Raw genomic sequence first — 9,295 nt, 5'->3', positions numbered from 1 at the left:
CCTGGCATTTTAACAGGGATGTGTAGACTTTTTATATCCACTGCATTTGGACAATCAAAAATGTTGTGAAGTTTTTTTGGGGCTTTTTATTCCATTACTTTGGATTTGAAATTATGCAATTACTAAATGTTTTAATCCATATCAGATTAAACATTTAGAATAACAGGTTTTATACACAGTTCCCCAATTTTAGGTTACAAAAAGTATATTTATATTTGTCTGCACAGCTGTTTCTTACTAGGCAGTTTTGTTTGCATGGTCGGTAAAAACACAATACCTGTGGAAGTACAGTATTTGCATTATTTTATGTAGATGTTGGGATCAACTCCAATTCCAATGTCAGTTGTTGTAGTTTGTTAAATAGCACACAAACAAAATGATCTTATCTCATCTATTTGATAAATATACAGTGTTGTGCAATGCATTGAGCCATCTGAGAAATGTTTTTGAAGTCAATTAACTGGGCAATGTATAAAACTACTACTCAAAATGTAAATAACTTGATCCCAAATAAAAATGTAGGATCATGATTCTTTTTATTTCAAGGGTATGGTTTTAAATTATTTATATCTAGACTTGCGCAACTGTTATTTTGAGACCAAAAGTGCAGCCATTGCAGTGTACTGTAGTTAGACCGAGAAGAGGATGTGTCATGGCTTAGGTTGAGGAAGCAAAGGAGGAACCGGAGAAGGCGTGGCGGATGAAGGTTTTTATATATGAATAGCACAAAATAAACAGAACGAGCGTCTTACACAAGCGCATACAGCTCTGACTGTGGCAGAGAACAATCACACACAAAGACAGGGGGAGCAGAGGGAACATATATACCGGGGGAAACAGCGATGATGAACAGGTGCACTAAACGAGACACAGGTGAAATGCATGATGAGACGGTGGTGTCAGAAAGCCGGTGACGTCGACCGCCGGGGCCCGCCCGCTGCAGGGGGAGGTGAACCAGCAGAGGTCGTAGTCGTCACAGGATGCACCTCTGTTGCTCACATACTGTATAGTGAGCAAAAAGTTGAGTAAAAGTTCATAAGAAAATCAGTCACTTGAAATTAATTAGGCCGTCATCTATGGATTCATGTGACTGGGAATGCATATGGACAGGTATGAATTTAGGAAGTATGATTGAAATACATCTGTCAAAGTTAGACAGTTAGGTCTATTGTTGTCTTATCAGTTAGATTAGTCAGATTTCTACTCAAATGTACCCACACATGATATAAATAGCTTTACGTAATATAAATGCTGAGATGTGAATTGTGTTAAGCCCCATTATAATGGCATACACTTGAAAATGTACAGCAAATCAGTTACAAAACAAAAATACAGCCAAAACCATTGCCATTGTATTTGGGTAACAAATGGCTCATGTAATAACATATCTACCAAAGAAAGCTTCTAAAATACTTAAACACGTATATTGGAAGGGGTACAAACTAAAACCAAGAGAGAACATTTTTAAATTATTGTTCACTGAACTGATCAAATCAGTTTGGGTTAGTGGGTGAATATCCACCTCATGTTGTAGGCTATGTGTGTATACACACACAGCTACAGTGGATATCAAAAGTCTACACTTCCTTTTGTGGCCAGGATTTATTGACCTAATGTGCATACAGAAAATATCAGGGGGGAAAATACATGTGCAGAATGTATTCAGTATAGAAGATTCTAGAGCTTTAATGAGATATTTAAAATGCTCAGTCAGAAAAAAAAGGTGCCTTTGCCGAGACCCATCAATATACATTTTTTTCATACATTTCTTGAACTTTAGTCTATGAACAGACTACATACAGTGTCTTAACCAATGGTGAATTCCAAATGAATTTCAAGGACTCAAACCATGGGGAGTGGACAACAACAAGTAAACATCTATTCATAAATCACATTACAGGATGACAGCAACCTCAAGACGGACCATACAGTAGAAACAGTTGGAAATCTTACCATCCCGTCAACACCAATGCTGAGCCCCTAATCAACCATGTAAGGGGAAATGAAGACTGTGGAGTCACAAGAAGTCAAGGTGATTTCATGGCAAACGAAAACCAATTCATGAAGGCCATAGAGGTTAACCAGAGAATTTGGATAAGACAGAGCCTGAAGTAATATTCTTTAAAACTGATATCTACTGCATGTTGAAGCACTTGATATTTAAAAACGAGTATTTATATAACATATTGATATACCATTAAAAATGCACTGGCATACATTTCAGGTGTTTATTAGAAAACTTTAATGTAACATAAACTAGATAACACTTGGTCATGTATATATGCATATGTAGACCTAACCATTTTAGGGTAACTTCATCCAGTGTCAACCAATACAACATGAAACCTTTTTAAAATGAATTTACTAAGAATCATTAATTCTGGCACTAATTATCCTCTCCCACATTTGTCCAGTTCCTCCATTCAAAAGTAGAGCGGTCCGTAACACTGATAAATCTCCTGCTCATTATAATGTATAAGCTTGATGTTAACAACATCAACCCTGAGAAACAAAGACACATTTTAAGCCAGGAGCACATTACAGGGTAATTGCATATTGCTAAAATACAAGCCTGACAAAACATTTCATCCTGCACAAACTAGGCATTATGTGCTTTCCTCAAGTTTGTTCAGTCAAAATAATATATAAAATAACTTTAAAAAAATGTACCCTTTCATTTCATATGCATGCACCATTTTAGCAACGTCCTTCCTCCTCAAGACTTCCAAACCTGAATAGAAATCAACTGTGTCAAAGACATTTGAAATGCAGAAGGAAGTCTTTGTCAAGTGACGAAAGGAAACACCACCAAAACTACACTCTCTCACTCTGTCTGTCTATCACACACAAAAACAAGCATTTTATCTACCTTTGAACTGTCTCTCCTTTCATCTTTCCATACCAACCCCTACTGAAGTTTTAATATTGGCCCAATCAAAGCCTCACAGATGGACACTGATTGCGGTATGAAACAGCGCGGAGAGGGTTGTAGCCATCTGCACAGATCCAGATATATGAAAAAGGTTACGGATTGTGACAAGGCACTTCCTTGTCACAAGGTACAGATGGTAGCCAGGTCTGGAAATCTCACAAAGGTGCTAATCCCTGTGTAGGGAATTACCTTGGCACACAGAACAGCCCAAAAAACACATGCAGGAGGCCATAAACGTGTGAGGAAATGGGTTGTATTTAGCATGGCTGGTGACAAATGTTCATCAGTGGCAGGAAAATATAATGCAATCTCTGTAAAACCAATTTAACTAGAATCTTAATGACGATTATAATTATTGTCATGAAATCCCAAGGAACAATATTTTTTTACTTCCTGTTGTCATCAGTTGGAGGACAGTTTTTGATCACTTTGAGAACAAATAGTGGAATAATGAGCCACTATTACAAAAATCTAATAAAAATGCATTCATTATTGTTTCACTTAAAGGGGCATAAACATTTTTATCAAACGTTACTATTTTATACATAGTTAAATAATGCAAATATGACATACTGTTTCTTAAAGTAAACAACTAATATGTGAAAGAAATACATACACTGAATACAATTATAAACGCAACACTTGATTTTGCCCCCATTTATCATGAGCTGAACAGAAAAAATCTAAGACGTTCTCTATGTACACAAAATCTGTCAAATATTCTTCACAAATCTGTCTAAAACTGTGTACTGAGCACTTCTCCATCCACCTCACAGGTGTGGCATATGAAGATGCTGATTAGACAGCATGATTATTGCACAGGTGTGCCTTAGGCTGGCCACAATAAAAGGTCACTCTAAAATGTGCTGTTCCATCACACAGCACAATGGCAAAGATGTCGCAAGTTTTGAGAGAACGCGCAATTGGCATACTGACTGCAGCAATTTCCACGAATGTTCATTTCCCATAAGCCGTCTCCAAAGGTGTTTCAGAGAATTTGGCAGTACATCCAACCACCCTCACAACCGCAGACCACATGTAACCACACCAGCCCAGGACCTAAACATCCAGCATCTTCACCTCCAAGATCGTCTGAGACCAGCCACCCGGACAGCTGCTGCATCAATCGGTTTGCATAACCAAAGAATTTCTGCACAATCTGTCAGAAAACGTCTTAGGGAAGCTCATCTGCATGCTCGTCATCCTCATTGGGGTCTCAACCTGACTGCAGTTCGTCGTCGTAACCGATTTGAGTGGGTAAATGCTCACATTCGATGGCGTCTGGCACTTGGGAGAGGTGTTCTTTTCGTAGATGAATCCCGGTTTTCACTGTACAGGGCAGATGGCAGACAGCATGTATGGCATTGTGTGGGTGAGTGGTTTGCTGATGTCAACGTTGTGGCTCGAGTGGCCCATGGTGGAGGTTGGGTTATGGGATGGGCTGGCGTGTTATGGACAACGAACACAAGTGCATTTTATTGATGGCATTTTGAATGCACAGAGATATCGTGATGAGATCCTGAGGCCCATTTTTGTGCAGCATGATAATCCACAGCCCCATGTTGCAAGGATCTGTACACAATTCCTGGAAGCTGAAAACATCCCAGTTCTTGCATGGCCAGCATACTCACCAGACATGTCACTCATTGAGCATGTTTGGGATGCTCTGGATCGGCGTATACGACAGCGTGTTCCAGGTACTGCCAATATCCAGAAACTTCGTACATCCATTCAAGAGGAGTGGACGAACATTCCACAGGCCACAATCAACAACCTGATCAACTCTATGCGAAGGAGATGTGTTACACTGCGTGAGGCAAATTGTGGTCACACCAGATACTGACTGGTTTTTGGACCACCCCGGACCGCCCCAATACAGTGAAACTGCACATTTTAGAGTGGCCTTTTATTGTGGCCAGCCAAAGGCACACCTGTGCAATAATCATGCTGTCTAAGCAGCATCTTGATATGCCACACCTGTGAGGTGGATGGATTATCTCTGCAAAGGAAAAGTAACACAGATTGAGACAGATTTGTGAACAATATTAGGGAGAAATAGGCCTTTTGTGTACATAGAGAATGTCTTAGATCTTTGAGTTCAGCTCATGATAAATGGGGGCAAAAACAAAAGTGTTGCGTTTATAATTTTGTTCAGTGTAGTTATTAAGGCGTTTAAACAAACTGCATTCAAACACAATCTTTTAGTAATGTGAAAAAGTAAGTACACACCCTGGAATGTTGTTGTTTATTCATCAAAAGTATACATGTCATTTCCTAAATGTATACCAATAACTTCAATTGCTGGTGTTTTATAGTCTTATTTTGGTTAAATAAAATGTAGCTGTTTATTGTTACTGTCCATCTGTTGCTTTCATCGACCGGGAGAAATCTTTGTCCACTCTTCTCTACAGTACTGCTTCAAAGTTCTCTACAAGATTTTTCTGGGACAATAAGTAATTTATGGTTCTCAGTGATGGCAAGTTGGCCAGTGTTTCATTTTTGCCAAATATGTACAGTGGATATAAGAAGTCTACACACCCCTGTTAAAATGCCAGGTTTTTGTTACGTAAAAGAAAGAGACTAAGATAAATCATGTCCGTTTTTTGTTGAGTTTTTATTTTTTTATTTTCCCCCCTCAAAGATTTCTGTTTGTTTTTCAATTGAATTGTTCACATTATAGGTCACATTAAAGGTGGAAAAAGTTCTGAAATGATTTATGATTGTCTAATTCTTTTACATCACAAAAACCTGGCATTTTAACAGGGGTGTGTAGACTAAAATAGAGCTAGTTATTTGATAGAGGACGGTTGAAAACAGCTCGGAACTGGCGGATGAACTCTGGATAATTGCCTTGGGTGGGTCCATCGAAGTCCCTCACGGGGGTAGCCCACTCCAGGCTTTTCGGGAGGAGACAGGAGACGAGTGAAGTGATCTTCTGGTTTTCCGTCGGTGCAGGATGGATGGTTTGGAATGTGAGGTCCATTTGCAGCAGGAAACCCTGGCAGCGAGCCGCTGTCCCATCATAATCCCGGGGGAGAGGGATGTGTATTCCTCCTGCCGCAGAAAGTGCAGCTCGGAGTGGGGGCTGAACGGCCAGTGGTACAGGGTTCTGCTGGCTCTGCTCCATGCGTTGTACAGCCTGAAGGACGTGGTAAATGACGGCCCCGAGGCTTGCCAGCATAAAGGAATGTTCTTTTACCCGTTTTATGACTCCGGCACTCCTTCGGCTCCTTTGGGATCAGTTGTTATTGGTGTGTGATTCTGTAAGTTTCGTGGAAGGAGCGTTTAATCACAATCAGTAATCCAACAAAACAGTAATGGTAGTAATGCAAAATAATAAACACATTAATGAAGCAGACGTAGCTCCAAACAGGCAACAATCACACACAAAGACAAGGGGAGCAGAGGGAAAATGCAGTTGTGCTCATATGTTTGCATAACATGGCAGAAAATGTGATATTTTGGCATTGATTTTGAAAATATGACTGAACGTGCAAAAAAAATACTGTCTTTTTTTTAAGGATGGTGATCATATGAAACCATTTATTATCACATAGTTGTTTGGCTCCTTTTTAAATGATAATGATAACAGAAATCACCCAAATGGCCCTGATCAAAAGTTTACATACCCTTGAATGTTAGGCCTTGTTACAGACACACAAGGTGACACACACTGGTGAAAATGGCAATTAAAGGTGAATTTCCCACACCTGTGGCTTTTTAAATTGCAATTAGTGTCTGTGTATAAATAGTCAATGAGTTTGTAAGCTCTCAAGTAGATGCATTGAGCAGGCTAGATACCGAGCCATGGGGAGCAGAAAAGAACTGTCAAAAGAACTTTATAAATATGGAAAAGGATAAAAAAGGACATCCAAAGCCTTGCAAATGCTAATCTGTACTGTTCAATTACTTGTTAAGAAGTGGAAAATTCAGGGATCTCTTGATACCAAGCCAAGGTCACGTAGACCAAGAAATATTTCAGCCAAAACTGCCAGAAATATTGAAACCCACAGGTAAGCTCAGGAGAAATATAGGCTGCTCTTGAAAAAGACAGAGTGGTTATTTCAAAGAGCACAATACGACGATACTTGAACAAAATGAGCTGCATGGTCAAGTTGCCAGAAAGAAGACTTTACTGCACCAATGCCACAAAAAAAGCCCAGTTACAATATGCCCGACAACACCTACACGTCTCACAGCTTCTGGCACACTATAATTTGGAGTGACGAGACCAATATAGAGCTTTATAGTCACAAGCATAAGCATTATGTTTGGAGAGGGGTAAACAAGGCCTAAAGTGAACAGAATACCATCCCCACTGTGAAGCATGGTGGTGGCTCACTGATGTTTTGGGGTTGTGTGAGCTCTAAAGTCACGGGAATCTTGTGAAAATTGATGGCAAGATGAATACAACATTTTATCAGAAAATACTGGCAGATAATTTGCATTCTTCTGCACGAAAGCTGCGCATGGGACACTCTTGGACATTCCAGCACGACAATGACCATAAGCACAAGGCCAAGTTGACCCTCCAGCGGTTACAGCAGAAAAAGGTGAAGGTTCTGGAGTGGCCATCACAGTCTCCTGACCTTAATATCATCGAGCCACTCTGGGGAGATCTCAAACATGCGGTTCATACAAAACGACCGAAGACTATGCATGGCCTGGAGACGAATGGGCAGCTATACCAACAAAATTACTTAAGGAGATACTTTCGGTGCTAGGACAGCCAATGTTGAACATAATAAATTGCTCCCTTTCCTCTGGATGTGTACCAAACTCACTCAAAATAGTGGAAATTAAGCCTCTTCTAAAAAAATCTTATCTGGATCCAGACATTTTAAACAATTATAGGCCAATATCAAATCTCCCATTCCTCTTAAAAATTGTAGAAAAATGTGTTTCCCAACAACTTCTTGAAGACAAATAACATTCATGCTCCATTCCGGTTTCAGACCCCATCATAACTCTGAGACTGCACTCATGAAGGTAACAAATTACCTTCTAATAGCCTCAGAGAAAGTTTCCGCATCAGTCCTGTTTCATCTTAATTTTAGTGCTGCCTTTGACACTATTGATCACTCCCTTCTTATTTTTCTGAAAGATATCAGTTCGTATGTGTGGATGGCATATCTTCTTACAAATCAAAGGTATGTTTTGGTGTTCCTCAAGACTCGGTTTTGGCCCATTATTGTTCTCACTATATATGCTGCCTCTGGGTGATGTAATCCGGATTTACAATGTCAATTTTCACTGTTATGCTGAAAACACACAGTTATATATTTCAATGAAGCATGGAGAAGCCCCCAAATTAGCTAATGTGGAATCATGCATTTCCGATATTAGGAAATGCATGATTTCCCCCGCCTTGTTTCAGGACCCAAGAAACAAAGAGCATATCTCACTGTGAACCTTGAAGGCTGTATGTTCGTATCCCAAAAAACTGTAAGAAACCTTGGCGTTACCCTCAACCCTGACCTCTCCGTTGATGAACATATAAAACATGTCTCAAGAGTTGGAACATCTTTGGAACATTGCAAAAATCTGAAACTTTCTATCAAAAACTGTTGCAGAAAAACAAATCCATGCTTTTGCTACTTCTAGATTAGATTACTGCAATGCTCTTCTTTCTGGTATCCCTGATAAATCAATAAATAAAATTAAAACAGAACGTCACAATTGCCAGTGGTCTACAATTTTCTAAATTTTCAGATGATCCAGTAGACAGTGGATTGATGTATTTGAATTGAATAACTGCTTTGTAATCCTTCCCAGACAAACAGGCATGAATAATCTTTCTATTTAATGTTGTCATGATACCACACACACATATGGTTAAGTCCATATCAGACCAAGTTTTTAATCTTTATTGATGAATGGACTCTCCCAAGTTAATATCCATCTATGTTCTAATCACTGGCATCTGAATCTTATTTTAGCCATTGTTTGCGATAGAAAGAAAAAAAACTCTCTCTGGAGCAAAATGGTTAACTGAAATAAATCTACACTAAGAATAACTCAAGTAATTTAATAATTAATTTGCATTTTATTGCATGACATAAGTATTTGATCACCTACCAACCAGTATTACAAATGTACCCTACAGGGATATCCCTGGAACATATCAATTATTTTGTTTCTGGGAGGTGAATGCAGTCATAGAAAATAAAAGCCACATTGCTTGGAAATCACTAGGAACTACATCACATGATCAATTAACAGCACCCGACAGAACTCAGTATGTCAAAACTTCAAAAGAGTTTGAGTTGGCTGGCAAAGATCCCAGTCTGACAGTAACAGAATTGCATTTTCCACAGCTGGACACATTGTAAAAAGAAAATGAGCTGCAATTGGTTAGTATTT

General features: G+C 39.2%; 1 long non-coding RNA gene across 1 annotated transcript; it reads right to left on the bottom strand.

The window, feature by feature from the left end:
• Positions 1-903: 903 nt before the first annotated feature.
• On the bottom strand, positions 904-2,827 carry LOC109616032. The gene is made up of 3 exons (XR_002197066.3): positions 2,671-2,827; positions 1,954-2,009; positions 904-1,002 (listed from the first exon to the last, which is right to left on the bottom strand). It is a non-coding gene; the product is annotated as an uncharacterized LOC109616032 (long non-coding RNA).
• Between the last annotated feature and the right edge of the window lie 6,468 nt (positions 2,828-9,295).

The sequence above is a fragment of the Esox lucius genome, chromosome 8, assembly GCF_011004845.1.
Source record: "Esox lucius isolate fEsoLuc1 chromosome 8, fEsoLuc1.pri, whole genome shotgun sequence".
Classification (NCBI taxonomy): domain Eukaryota; kingdom Metazoa; phylum Chordata; class Actinopteri; order Esociformes; family Esocidae; genus Esox; species Esox lucius.
The sequence above is the reverse complement of the archived record's forward strand: the minus strand, read 5'-3'. Positions and strand labels throughout refer to the sequence as shown.